This window comes from Psammomys obesus, unplaced genomic scaffold (genome assembly GCF_907164565.1).
Source record: "Psammomys obesus unplaced genomic scaffold, mPsaObe1.curated_primary_1811, whole genome shotgun sequence".
NCBI lineage: Eukaryota > Metazoa > Chordata > Mammalia > Rodentia > Muridae > Psammomys > Psammomys obesus.
The window spans coordinates 1,175,805-1,190,924 of record NW_026590656.1 but is presented as its reverse complement, the minus strand read 5'-3'; positions in this window follow the sequence as shown (position 1 = coordinate 1,190,924).

Below are 15,120 nucleotides of genomic sequence, written 5' to 3'. Positions count from 1 at the left end.
TCTCTCTGCTTCAAATAATTAAATTAAGGAAAAAAAATATCCTCTATAGGTGTAACCATACAAATAGTTTTACTTAATTCCAGATGTAGTCAAGTTGGCAACCAAAAATTGCCATCACATGTTCTAAAAATGGAATGGTACATGGCAAAACTATTAAAAGATCTTACTTGACTAAGAATGTAGCTTAGAAATAAAGGCTATGCAGTGTTCTCAGTTTGATTTCTAACACCACCATGAAAAAGAAAACAAACAAAATTTGGATTTGTCTTCCCTTAGAAGAGAACATTAAAAATATCTACACATATATATTGCACAAAATACTATATACAGAAGAGTAATCTAAATTTCCAGTACCAGGCATTGTTTTACTGTTGTTGAGAAGGTCTTAAATCAATTAGAGAGTTGATGGTCGCTGTCTAGGTCACCTTGGCAATGCACCCTTCAGGTTATTTTACCATGTTGTTCATTGATTTCCATACCTAAGGCTCACAGAACAATGCTGGAGTTGGGCAGAAAGACTGTAAGGACCAAAAGATCAGGAAGTTTTCTGTGAAATTGTGTCTCACCATCATTATAGCTCAAACATGAACTATACAGAACAAGAACAGTGCCAATGAACACAATAAAGTGGAAAAGAGAAAGCCAATGATGCTTTAACTATACACAAAAAACTATGGGCTGCATTGTTTTCCTCTGTGGCCTGGCAAGGTTTCTCAACCGTGAGGGGAGGTGATCAATGAGCCTGCCACTGATGAGATCTGATAAGCTAGGGTCAGAAGTAAGGGAAGGCGGACCTCCCCTATCAGTGGAGTTGGAGAAGGAAATGGGAGTGAATAAGGAAGGGGGCTACCGCTGGGATACAAAGTGAATAAACTGTAATTAATATAAAAATTAAAATTAAAAAAAAAACTATGAGCAACTGGGGAAAGCTGAGAGCAGAGGTTGTAGTTTTCCCCAGGGAAGACCTTGCCAAATAGTTATCCAATACCAAATGGTCATTCCTGAAAATATATATCAAGTAGCAAAAAGACTAAAGAGGTTAGATATAACAATGAATGAGAAAAGAGGCCCACGAATTTGAAAGAGAGTAATGAAGCATATATGAAAGGAGAATTGTGGCCAGCTCTTTGATCACCTCTCTCTGAGAGGTGCAGCCTTGTCAGGCCACAAGGGAAGATGATGCAGCCAGCCCTGGTGAGACCTGATAGGCTAGAGTCAAATAGAAGGGGAGGAGGACCTCCCCTATCAGTGGACTAGGGGAGGAGTATAGGTGGTGAAAGGGGAGGGTGGCCAGGACTGAGAGGAGATGGGGGAAGATGACTATAGCCACAGTGGGGATACAATGTAAATAAATTGTAATAATAAATAAATAAATAAATAAATAAATAAATAAATAACTTTTAAAAAGAACTACAGCATAATCTTAAAAGTTACATTGTAATTACATTGTAGTCTCAAAAATAAAATGACAAAATAATCACTATATATTATACATAAAATTCTTAATTATATATGGATACACATAGTTCTTTATGTTACTGTACTTTGAGAAGTTTGTTCTCTTTGAAGAGATAATTTCAAAAATTCCCATAATCCATGCTTACTTTATGCTGTTTATAAAATTCTTAATTATTTATGTATTCACATAGAGCTCTTTATGTAATGTTGTTTTACTTTTCATAAATTTTGTGCAATCATTATAATCACCAAGGGACGTGTTCTAAATTATTAAATAGTAAATGACAAGTGGAATTGAAGACAAAGACTATTCCCCAAATCTTATGCACTTTTTAAGGAAATTTGCTTTTCTTTCTTCATAAGTAAAGCCAAGAAATAAAACCCGATCTAATAAAGCCATTCAATTTATAGCTTTAAAATCTTATCTTTAAGTTTTGGATATTTCTTTAGCATGTCTTGGCATTGCAATAGGAGCCAGTTTATGAAGCTGGCAGTTTCTTTATCTTAAATTTCTAACTCTAGCTACCCTTGTCCTCTCTAAACAAACCAATTCCCTGTTATTTATCTAATATTTTATATCATTGTTCTTCTTTGCAGAGTGATTGCAAAGAATTCTGGGTTAACTGTGAGTTGAATTATAGATGCCTACGTGAAAGCCTGCCAATTAGTTATCCAATTAATTATCCAAATGAATGAAAAGATGCATTACCTTTAAATTGGAAGTAAATATACAAAACAGAATCAGAAGCTGTGATGGAGGCATTTAAGTATTTATTTTCATTCCTGAGTTCAGGTGATGTTAGGATAGCATAAATGGGTGTTGGTAAAGCCACCAGTGCTTTCTAACGCATTTCACAAATGGATTGGGATGAAAAACAAAATTTAAAGCGCTAACCAGAACCATAAGATTTCCCACATAATTTTAATACTTGAAAGCTGAATAATTTAGAGATGATAAAGTTTAAAATATAAAGTGATAGAATATCACTTTGACATTCAGTCAACAGGACTTAAGCCAGCATGTCTCTGACACTGCAGTTGTTGGCTTTGTATTGTCAATTGTAATTCCACTTTCCTGCTAAGTCGATACAATTATATTACTACAGGGACTTCATTACAGCCACAGGAAAGACAGCAGCTGAGGTATACAATTTTCTTCCTATGATGCCAGCAGTACTAAACCGTTATGGGAACAATGGTCTACAAAAGAACAATAAAAGTTGCTGTCTTAAATATTGTTAAGCCATTAAATCATCTGACAAAAAAATAGCAATGTCATTAAAAATGTAAAAAATGAACAGAAGGGAAATCTCTCTTTTCCCATTTGTCTGATTTGAGGAGGTTGCTACAAATATGATATTTCCAGCTTTTCATTTAAATGTAATTCAGAGTTTGTTTTGTACTCGGTGTTTAGATTCTTATTGTTCACTTCAATGGATCTAAAATTTATGAAGATTGGATACGGTGTACATAAATTAGTAAAAAGTACAGTAATGACATGTTTTCTTGATTATATTCCTATTCATAATAGCATAAATTTCAGAACATCCACATCCACATCTTTTGCCCCATAGCGTAGCATTACAGCCCTCCTTTTAGACTCCACAGCTTGAAGTGTATATACTAAAACTCATGTTCATAATTCCACTTTACAGCCACATGTTAATTCTCTCTCTCTCTTTCTCTTTCTCTCTCTTCTCTCTCCCCCTCAGTTTTATCTCTCTGGTCAGTCTTATCTCCTCTGAATTGTTTTCTACTATCTGCTTTCAAAAATGTATCTTTTACACATTCTTGAATTTTCAAATACCTACTACACATTACCACTTTTCTTTTTGTAAAGAAGCCATGGCATCTACAAATCAAAACAACAAGGCAAATACCATTTTGTCTAAGCACACCAAAGACTGATAATTATAAAACTGTCCTTACTTAAAATTCTAAGAAACCTTCATGAGACTATTCCATGTTGTGTGATGCCAATGTTCCGCTCAATTTTAATGAATAGTAATTAGTGACCATGCAATAAGTTCAATTCAGTGATTGAAACATTACTGAAGGAAATGATATTATCCTGGAAAGGTACAAAGGGTGTTATTAAGCATGTACATCACTTCAATAAAAACAGTGCACCTTAGAGTATTCATTAAACAAATTATGGGGGTATGTCTATTAAGTATTTTATTTATCCAGTTAGCCTATAATATGTGGATCTACTGCAGGTTTTATTTATTTGTTTTTGCCACCAGATTAAAGACCTGAAGGCAGAAGCAGGTTCTTAGAAGGATATAAGACAAATATCATTACCAAATAAATACAGATGAATATCAGAGCAGAAAAGGCAAAGGCATGGGTCTTTCCCTTAGTTTTTGGTAGGAATGCAGGTATGGTGACATCTGAACCTTGAGCTTCTGAACTTCAGTACTGTAAGACAATTTATTTATGTTGTTTAACCCACTTAGTTATGATTGTTGTAACAATAGCAGTCAGAAAGTACTTCCTTTCAAAGAAAATAAAGTCACAATCTTTACCCTCACAGTGTGTCAATTTTCAATTTCAAAAGTATGGTTGCAGTCCCAAAAGTGCCTGTTCCAAAGCACTGAGATGTCCTGAAGATAAAAGTTAAACAATCTCCAAAAGATAAAGAATGAAAAATAAACTTTCAAGTTTTGTTGAAAAATAGTTGTCTATTGAATGATATACTGAGTGATAATACAGTGGATTAGATTTCATTCTGAGATTTCTCCTTTAAGGGAACTAGCTGAATTTGACAAAAGGGTTATTATTTGATAAGATAGCACTTTAGGGACTTGATATCTATCAGAATCACTTAGAAAGTTGTTTTCTTAAATGCAGGTGGCTGAGTGCCATCATCAGAGTTTAGAGTGTGATTCAGAGAATTTGCATCTTTATAAGATTCTAGATGATGTTGACATGGGCTCTCTAGGGAATACCCTTGAAAAACATGGATACAACAGCAGGAGCATGCTTCTGAGATGAGCTAAGCTCAGACAGTTGTCTGTCCTTTCATAGACATGCTGTGTTTCTGGTGACATTCGCCTTTCCAAACAAGCTAGCATTATGGACACAAATTTGAATAAATGCAAATCATTGAAACTAGATGAATTATAATAAATTTATCTTAGATAAAAATACCAAGTCTAAAAAATATTTTGCCTGTTAGATAAGGAATACCTGTTTTTTACCTCCTATATTTTATCAACCTTAAGCTAAAGATTAACATATATATCTGTAGTATATTCAATTTGGCATGTACGATTTTTAGATAGGAATAATTTAAGTCGAAATAGTAAATACCTGGGTACCACATTGAAAAATACAGAGTGATCATCATCAACAGAATTTTTATAACAGCCATGCATATACACACAGACACTAACAGATATTCAGGCACAGTTCTTGTTTGCTTGTTATTTTGGTGCTGTAAATTGAATGTTATGTCCCTGCATGCGACTATGCCATGGTGATGTACTTCCAGCCTCTCATCACATATTTCTTCATACTTTGAAAAGTAGGGTCTCTGGCATAAACTCAGGGGCTAGCTCTTTGACTCTCTCCCTCCTCCCCCAACCGTGGGAGGAACAGCCTAGCCAGGCCACAGAGGAGGACATTGCAGCCAGTCCTGGTGAGACCTGAGAAGCTAGGGTCAGATGGAAGAGGAGGAGGCCCTCCCCTATCAGTGGACTTAGAGAGGGGCAGGAAGGAGATGATGGAAGGAGGGTGGGATTGGGGGGTTAAATGAGGGAGGGGGCTACGGCTGGGGTACAAAGTAAAAATCTCATCAATATAAAAAATAAAAATTTAATTAAAAAAAGAAAAAAAGCCATGTACAGTTACTGGACCTGGACATGGTCCATAAATATTTGATCCATCCTTTGTCAGGAAACTATTAACTAACATGACATGACAAAAAGCTGGTACCTTTTATTAATCATCATTAGTGGGTTTTAAAATGACTTTAGCTCACACAAATTTTCACAAGTGTTGAATCGTTTAATAATCTAAACATAGGTCTAAATAGTGAACATTTCCTTATAGTTTGAACTTGATAAGGTATCAAAACTAGCATGTCTGTGAGAGTCAGTATATCCACATAAATATATGTACCTACAGGTACACATAGATGCTCTTGGACCCCTCCTCCACACCCAATTAGGCCAGGTTCTGGCCAGCAAAATAAACTATTCCTTAAGCAACACTATAATTAGATGATGTGTATGGAAGACAGAGCTCTGGGTTGACTTCCTATGATTCTTCTGTCTCAAGGACCTCCATCAATCAAAAGCCTGTTGGCTTTGAACTATTTTCCACTCTTTCTCCCTATTATACTATAAAGAAGAGTGTCAACATTTTTAAATTCTAATGCTCTCCCATCTTTGATACTCTTTAACTTGTACTTGGTAAGACACATATAGTAAAAGTAAGAAAGACAAACTTTTTTTCTTCAAGAAACTCATTGAAAAAAAAATGGCAAAGCCTTAGTGACTAGCACATTAAATTATTATTCTCAGTTTTTTTTTTTTAAATGAAGCTCAACCTTGTTAACATTGTACAAAGCTGTTTATAAGTTTTACTGAAGGGGACAAAAAAGATAAGGTTGTTTATTTGTAATAAAAATAGGGCCACTCAAAATGAATGGAGGGTGCAGGCTCATGAAGCCACAACAGCTCTCAGCCCTGCAGCTCATCAGTTCACTGTGTTAAATAATAGGAGGTATAAAAGCTGCCACCTTCAGATAGATGGACTTTGAATCTTCTAGACAGGTTGTGGTTCTATCTCACTTAGTATCTGTCATAATGATAGGTGGGCATATGCCCAGCAGTGTGTGTAAGCCTTTCATGTAAATGGATTGATAGCCCTGGATACAGCTCTTTACGGCGGGCTTTGGGCAAACAGTTTTGCAGACTCTCCTCAATTACAGGATGGTAAAGAAGAAGCCTGCAAAGCTTCATTGTGTCTAGTGCCTAGGATGGTGTTATTGAGAGAATATGATAGAGCATATAGGACCAAAGAATGGATGCATTTGGATGCACCATTTTAATGAGAGATAAGATATCATCTCTTATAAATCTCAATTGCACTATGAGAGACAGTTAATGCACCAAATGTGCTTTTATGAGTAAGAATTGGTGTATGTTTTAAAGGAATGTAAATATTCATTTCTAATAAAGTGTTTGTGGCTTATTGTTTTTATTCTTTGTGAATTAAAGCCGGTACTATTGGAGTTTGTAACAACAGCCATTTCAGAAACACAAAATCATTGCTTTAGATAGAATATATGGTTTCTGCTAGAATTCAGTAAGTGTTAGAAAATCTTCACACCTCCCCCCTCCAAGAAAAGCTACATACTAAAACATGGTCATGGATTATACAGAATTCTAATCAAGCCGCAGCTGCCACACATGGTATCCTCCAAAGCCACATCTTCAAAAGGTAAGCTTCAAGCAATCTTTAATCTGTCAGTCACATCATCGGCTCATTTTAAACTAATTTCAAATTTATGTTCCTAACAATTTAATTAAGATTTCAGATTCTACTCTCTTGTTTTAGTCATCTAAGGGGCTTCCAGTCACACACCTTCGGCTCTATATGACCAGTGGCCTTGATTTGGATTTTAGCCATAATTTCACCTTCTCTTTCTCTCTCACTATTCATCCATATTAACTCTCAGTTATTTTTATCAGCAAACAAATAAGAATCTAGACCTTCTCCCTCATAATATTAATTTATTTATATGAATAAAATCACCAATATCTTTCTGCTTCTGGTATATGTCACTCAGGATGATCTTTTCTAGCTCCCACCATTTGTCTGCAAATTTCATGATTTCTTCTTTTTAATTGTTGAGTAGTATTCTATTGTGTACGTGTACCACAATTTCTATATCCATTGCTCCACTGAGGGACATCTGGATTGCTTCCAGGTTCTAACTTTATGAATAAAGCTGCTACAAACATGGTTGAACAAATGTCCTTGTTGTGTACTTGAGCATATTTTGGATATAAGTGGGTACCCTAGTAAGGGGAACAGGGATTGTCTCTGGCATGAACTCAGTGGTTACCTCTTTGACCTCCCCAACCCCCATGAGATGAGCAGCCTAGCGAGGCCACACAGGAGGACATTGCAGCCAGTCCTGGGGACACCTGATAAGCTAGAATCAGATGGAAGGGGAGGAGGACCTAACCTATTAGTCGACTTAGAGAGGGGCAGGGAGGAAATGAGGAAAGGAGGCTGGGATTGAGAGTGAATGAGGGAGGGGGCTACATCTGGGATACAAAGTAAATAAACTGTAATAAATATAATAAATAAAAATTTAATAAAAATCACCATTATCTTCCTACATAATTCAATTTGGAATACATTTTCATTTTAATACATTGTAATTTATTTTAATCTCAATACTCTGTGACACATTGACTTCCATTTGAGGTTACAGTCCACTAATTCCACCAACAACCCTGCTACTTTGGCATATCCCTCATGGAAGCAAAGCCTAGTATGAATATCAGTATCATAAACACATGTTCATGGCCTTTGTTTCTCCCTTCCATGCCTTTTTGTATTATCTTGTTCAAATTTGCCTCAGCATTTGAATTCTTGGGTAACTTGTTTGACCATAAGAACAAGAGACAGGACCTGGTACATCCTAATTTAAATGTATCTTAATATGCTAAACATACTAGATAGTGCCTGAAACTTGATTCCTTTACTGGGGCTAGAGCTGACAATATATATGTATGTGAGCATGTATCTCCCTCTCTCTCAATCTCTCTCTCTACATATATATATATATATATACACATATACATATATATACATATATGTATATATGTATATATATATACATATATGTATATATGTATATATATATACATATATGTATATATGTATGTAAAACATTACTCCAAAGCCATACAGACAATAGAATAAAGAAGGATCCTTGTTATAGACAGATTTTCCCTTTCGAAATGGAGCGAGTTTGGTTGGTTTGTATAAGATTAACACAGACTTGATAAGTTAGTCACGTATGCAGCAAACCATACTCAAACAACCACGCACACTTTTAATTTACCATTTCCTCTTTCTTTCAAGACACTAAGACAGTTTCAGTCCTTCTTTGCAGCTTATCTGTAGACACAGATGACATTTTTTCCCTGATTCTTTTATAAAATACTTCTACATACTCTACGTAAGAGTATCAATACCACAATAGTGTTATTGCACTGGTAAGGTGGCTTAGATGTTAAAAGAACTTGCTTTGTAAAAACCTGTACCCTGAGCTAATGCTCAGAACCCAAGTATATTGCAAGGAGATAATCAAGCCTGCAAGTTGTCTTCTGACCACTACATTACTACATTCAAGCCATGTACATGCGTGTGCGTGCACACACACACACACACACACACAATCACACATTGCATGCCACATGCACACACACATACATACTAATGATAACAAATAAAATAATGAATTTTAAAATGGTGATACAATTTTGTTTCTAGAATTTAAATATCTTGAGTACCACTATTTTAAACAGCATGCATATCATATCATATATCATGGTAACCATTTCCGACCTAAAGGATTAGCTCATGCCTCTTAGGTGAATTTAAAATTATAGCACAAAGGGATAAAGCCATTAGTGAAGAAATAACAACGTTGTGGATAAGCCAGACATGGCGGTCATTGGGCACTGCCATCTTTAATCCATGTCTGAAAAGTGGAATTCATAGGGAAAGGAAACATTACATCAGCTAAAAAAAGACTTAAGTGGACTTCAAGGTAAGATATTGGTAAGGGGCTCAAATTAAAGTCAGTAAATTAGGGTTATATTTATGATGCCATCTCAGAGTCCACATGGTACCTGCAAAAAGGGCCATCCAAATATTCCATTTGTAAAACCACTCAGTTAGAGATAAATGAGCACTGGGCTTTTGTAATCCAGAAAAATGTTTTGATATCAGGTACCTAGCTAGCAAAGAGAATCAGGATCAGAAGGAAGGAAAAGAAGACCTCCCCTATCAGTGGACTTGGGTAGGGGCATGCATGAAGAGGGGGGAGGAAGGGAGGTATTGGGATAGGAAGAGGGAGGGAACCACAGGAGGGATACAAAGTGAATGAAGTGTAATTAATAAAGAATTAAAAAATAAAATTGGTAGAAATTAAAAAAGAAAATCACAGTGATTTAATAATAATTTAAACTAACATGTAATTTTATAGTCAGAAAGTTGGAACTTAACTGTGATATCTCACCAACAAATAGCTATAGCTATGAAGCAAATTGTTTTATTTTTTAATACAATTTAAAACATTGGGGTACAACTTTCTGTGTATTGTATTTATCTTTCGTTCTAAACAAACTAACATTATTAAAGACACTATGAAGAAAACTAAGCACACAAAGGTCTAAACAAAATGTGGCTTCAAACATTTAACAAAAATGAGATATTAAACAAGACATTACAATTATTTCAGTATTTTTAAGTTAAAATTGTAAGCCTGGACTTAGGTTCCTATTGTGAGACAGAACAAATGTAATTTATATGTCGTTTTCTTATTCTTTTTTCCAGAACCCTGTGTGTTGTGTTAGTTATGAGGCACAATACATATTCTTCATTTGTCATAGGCTCTTAAATAAAGTGAAGTTTCAGCATATTTGTGATAAATTCCACCCTTTGATTTAATTCCCTGGGGTCAGCAGTCTAGACCTGTTTTTGTTTTCTGCTCTTCATAGTAGATGCAATCTGATGTTAGTGTTTAAAATCTATATGCTGAAGTGATTTACAAACACACGACCTGCTGATCCTGTTGTCAAACTAAGACCATGACACTCGTACATCATATTTTTTCCTGTAGTAAGAGAAAAGACAGTGCTAAAAATAATTCAATTTTCCTGCCTGTTCAACCCAACTAAAGCTGAAAAATCATACTGTTTGTTTCCTAAACATTATTTATTCCTACTATTTACTTAAAATGCATTATCCCATTAACACTTTAAAACTGAGTTACAATGTCAAAATTATTAATGTTATATTCAGATACCATTTCCAGGCACAGATTGATTCTTACAGAAGAGAAATGATAAAACACTCCCATTTTGGCACCAAATTCAATAGATTGTTTGTGACTTACTTGTGTTGTTCTGTTTTATTGAGAGGAATGTGCTGCCCTGAGCAAGCTAGCTAGGAAATAATGCCAAGGTCAGTCATTGATACCTGCTTTCGGTTTACCGCAGATTTGGATCATAATACAGGAGACATGGATTTTTTTTTAACTTTTAATAATTACACTTTATTCATTTTGTATCCCCCCATAAACCCCTCCCTCCTCCCCTCCAGGTCCCATCCTCCCCCGTTTCTGCATGCATACCCCTCTCCAAGTCCACTGATAGGGGAGGTCCTCCTCTCCTCATTTCTGATCTTAGTCTATCAGTTCTCATCAGAAGTGGCTGCATTGTCAGGGTTCTAGGTTATCTCCACGGATAGTCCTTGGAGTATGAGTCTCTGGGAAGTTCCCTGTGTTCAAATTTTCTTGTGCTGTTGCTCTCCTTGTGGAGTTACTGTCCTCTCCAGCTCTTATTATTTCCCACTTCTTACATAAAATTCCATTCACTCTGCCTGTCAGTTGGCCATCAGGCTCAACATCTGCTTTGACAGTCTGCACAACAGAGGTTTTTCAGGGGCCCTCTGTGGCAGGTTCCAAGGTTGTTTCCTGTTTTCTTCTTCTGGCTTTCATAGGCCCTCTGTAGCAGGTTCCTAGGTTGTTTCCTGTTTTCTTTTTCTTCTGAAGTCCATCCTCTTTGCCTTTCAGGATGGGGATTGAGGATTTTTCGTTACGGTCCTCTCTTTTGCTTAGTTTGTTTAGATGTACCGATTTTAGTGGGTTTATTCTATATTGTATGTCTATATGAGTGAGTATATACCGTGTGTGTCTTTTTGCTTCTGGGACAACTCACTCAGGATGATCCTTTCCAGGTCCCACTATTTACCTGCAAATTTCATGATTTCCTTATTTTTCATTGCTGAGTAATACTCCATTGTATAGATGTACCACAGTTTCTGCATCCATTCTTCAGTTGAGGGGCATCTGGGCTGTTTCCAGCTTCTGGCTATTACAAATAAAGCTGCTACAAACATGGTTGAGCAAATGTCCTTTTTGTGTACTTGAGCCTCTTTTGGGTATATGCCTAGGAGTGGTATGGCTGGATCTTGACGAAGTGCTATTCCTAGTTGTCTGAGAAAGCGCCAGATTGATTTTCAGAGTGGTTGTATGAGTTTACATTCCCACCAGCAGTGGAGAAGGGTTCCCCTTTCTCCACAACCTCTCTAGCCATTGTTTGGCCTCTATAAATTTTGTCATCTTAGTTCATAAAAGTTCCTTGAGTTTAAACTGCTCAGTTGCAAGGGTTATAATTGTTAGATTAGGGGGCTGGAGAGATGGCTCAGAGGTTAAGAGCACTGGATGCTCTTCCAGAGGTCCTGAGTTCAATTCCCAGCAACCACATGGTGGCTCACAACCATCTATTACAAGATCTGGTGCTCTCTTCTGGCATGCAGGTGTGCAGAACATAGTGTACATAATAAATAAATAAATCTTTAAAAATAATAATTGTTAGATTAACTAATAATAAATTTAGGTGCTTTATTTGCATTATAAGAATATAATGTAAGTCTATTATCGCTAATAGTATAATTTTTACCCCAAACTTGAACCTAACTCAATTATGGGAGCCTGTTTTAGTTTTAATTTTGCTTGGTGTTTTCTTTTTCACATGCTGATTGTGTCATCAAATTATGTGACATCAATTAGTGGCCCAAAATGTCAAACAGAAAAATATTTTTTCTTTTTTTTAATTTTTATTAATTACAGTTTATTCACTTTGAATACCTCCTGTACCTCCCTCTTTCCTCCCTTCAATCCCACCTTTCCTCTTCCCAACCCGTGTTCCTTTCCCAGTCCACTGATAATGGAGATCCTCCTCCCCTTCCCTCTGACCCTAGTCAATCAGGTCTCATCAGGAGTGGCTGCATTGTCTTCTTCTGTGGCCTGCTAAGGTTGCTCCCTCCTCAGGGGAGATGATCAAATAGCAGGCCAATCAGTTCATGTTAGAGAAAGTCCCTATCCCCATTACTATGGAGGCCACGTGAAGAATTAACAGCCATAGGCTACCTCTGTGCAGGGGTTCCAGGCCATCTTCGTGAGTGGCCCTTGGCTGGATGATCAGTTTCAGAAAAGACCCCTGTGCCAAGACTTTAAGGACCTGTTGCTGTCTTTGTGGAGCTCCTGTCCTCTCCGGGTCTTACTATCTCCCACTTCTTTCAAAAGATTCCCTGCACTTTGCCCAAAGTTTGCCTATGACTCAACTTCTGCCTCGATACCTTGCAGGATAGAGCCTTTCAGAGGCCCTCTGTGGTAGGCTCCTGTCCTGTTCTCTGTTTTCTCCCTCCTCTGATGTCCATCCTCTATGCCTTTCTCAATGGGGATTGAGCATCTTAGCCAGAGACCTCCTTCCTGATTAGCTTCCTTAGGTGTACAGATTTTAGAACGTTTATCCTATATTATGTGTCTAGTATCCACTTATGAGTATTTATCCTGTGTGTCTTTCTGCTTCTGAGAAAGCCTACTCAGGATGATCTTTTTCAGTTCCCACCATTTACCTGCAAATTTCATGATTTCCTTTTTTTTTTTTATCGCTGAGTAATATTCCATTGTATAGATGTACCACAATTAGAAAAATATTATTTTTCTAATAAAATAATATTAACAAAACAAAAAGTCTTTTAGATATGTGAATTCTAAGCCTAATGAGCAAATTTTATCTCTGCTTGAAATAAAACATGCCTGAAAAATAATCTTGCACTTCATTAATTTTACTTAGTATGAAAGAGAAATAACTACCTGAAGTTTATTTTTCTGGTTCAGTAAATATTTCTTTAGGATTCATTCATAAGTATCATCATGAAAACAAGTTAGGACTGAATACTTGAGATAGAAAATTTTACGTACCACAAAAAGAAAATAAATAATATCTACTTTTTTCTTAAACTACAAAAAAAAAAAAAAAAGAAAAGAAGAAAATGCTGCCAGAAGTAAATTCTCTAATTTTACTTACCAACACACCATTAAATAACCAATATTTTGTAAATGTTTTTAACATGTCAGAAAAATATCATTCTTTGCATACCTTTTTATTCCTTCCTCTCTTTCTTTATGTCTTTGTTTCTTTGGTATTTGTTTTTATTTTGTTTTGTTTGGTTTTGCTTTTGAGACAGGGTTTCTGTATAGCCTTGGCTGTCACGACTCACTTTGTATACCAGTCTGGTCTTGAACTCACAGAGATCAGTCTGCCTCTCTGGGTGCTGGGATTACAAGAGTGTGGCACCACACCTGGCTCACATTATTAATACCATACAGAAATTTGTAGTGTTTTATTAGGTACATCTTCAAAGTACACTATTATTTCTTCAACTGTATTTCAACGTTTCTGTTGATACCTATGTGCATTGTATGAAAATTCCTTTAATATTGCTAAAATATCAACCATATTTATCAATACTTTTACATACTGGCCCATTATCTTCAGTCCAGCTATTATCTAACAGTTTGATTTGCTTAGATATCAAGCTGGTTTTGTCAGTTCCTTATTTCATACCCATGAAAGTTTGCAGTGTTTTACATGGTTTATGGTATCCTAATTTTGATGGAACTTCTTTCTTCATTTGTTCTAAGTTATAACCAAAAAGAATGTGTAGCTCTACTGTACCATGACCAGACTGTGTCTTCAAGAAATTAATTCATGCTGTTGTCACAGTGTGCCACATTCTTTTCCCAATTTTTCAGCGTATGGGCTCCCTTTCCTGCTTCTATGTACTCTGGTAATGCATAGTACAGAAGTTAAAGGACTACATTAATTAAATGACTTCTAGTCTATTTTATAAGTTTTATTTTCAAAGTATTTACAGTAATTACAATACAAATATGATTATTTAATTTCCTATTGACATTGTAATCATAATGGAAAGGTCTGTAGATGTTCTGTTTATTGAGATAGATGATGGGTTGCTCAAAAATAGGATAGACAAATAGACTATGACCATAATAAATAGCATATAAAAAATGTAAAATAGATGTCTGTGGAGTACAAGTCATGCATCCCATGACGTTACTTATATCTTGCTGATGTCATTTTTGAAAGTGGTAGATTTATTTGTGTGTGTTTGTATAGTATTACTATTTTGTATTAGAAATGTTTAGTACATTGTACAGATTTGTGAACTTCAGGGTGTAAGTCAATGTCTTATGGAAATTCTCTTTCTAGCACTATGTAATACTGTTTGCTTATTACGGATATAATTAGGGAATACCGAAAATTGGAAACCATCATTTTGTAGGCTAACGGTTTTAAATTTAAACTCCAATTGCTCTATTTTTTATTTTATCTATTCCCTTCTTTCCTAATTTGTAAAACTGGGTACTAAATTGTTGTTTATCCATATTTCTTGGAAACTTAAGAAAGTTATAAATGTATGCATACATATATGTAAAAATAAGCAAATACTATGGAGCAAGTAAATATTTTATCTCTGGCATTTTCTGATAACAATAAGTTACATGTCTTGTCTATTTTTCTCACTAAGTTAATT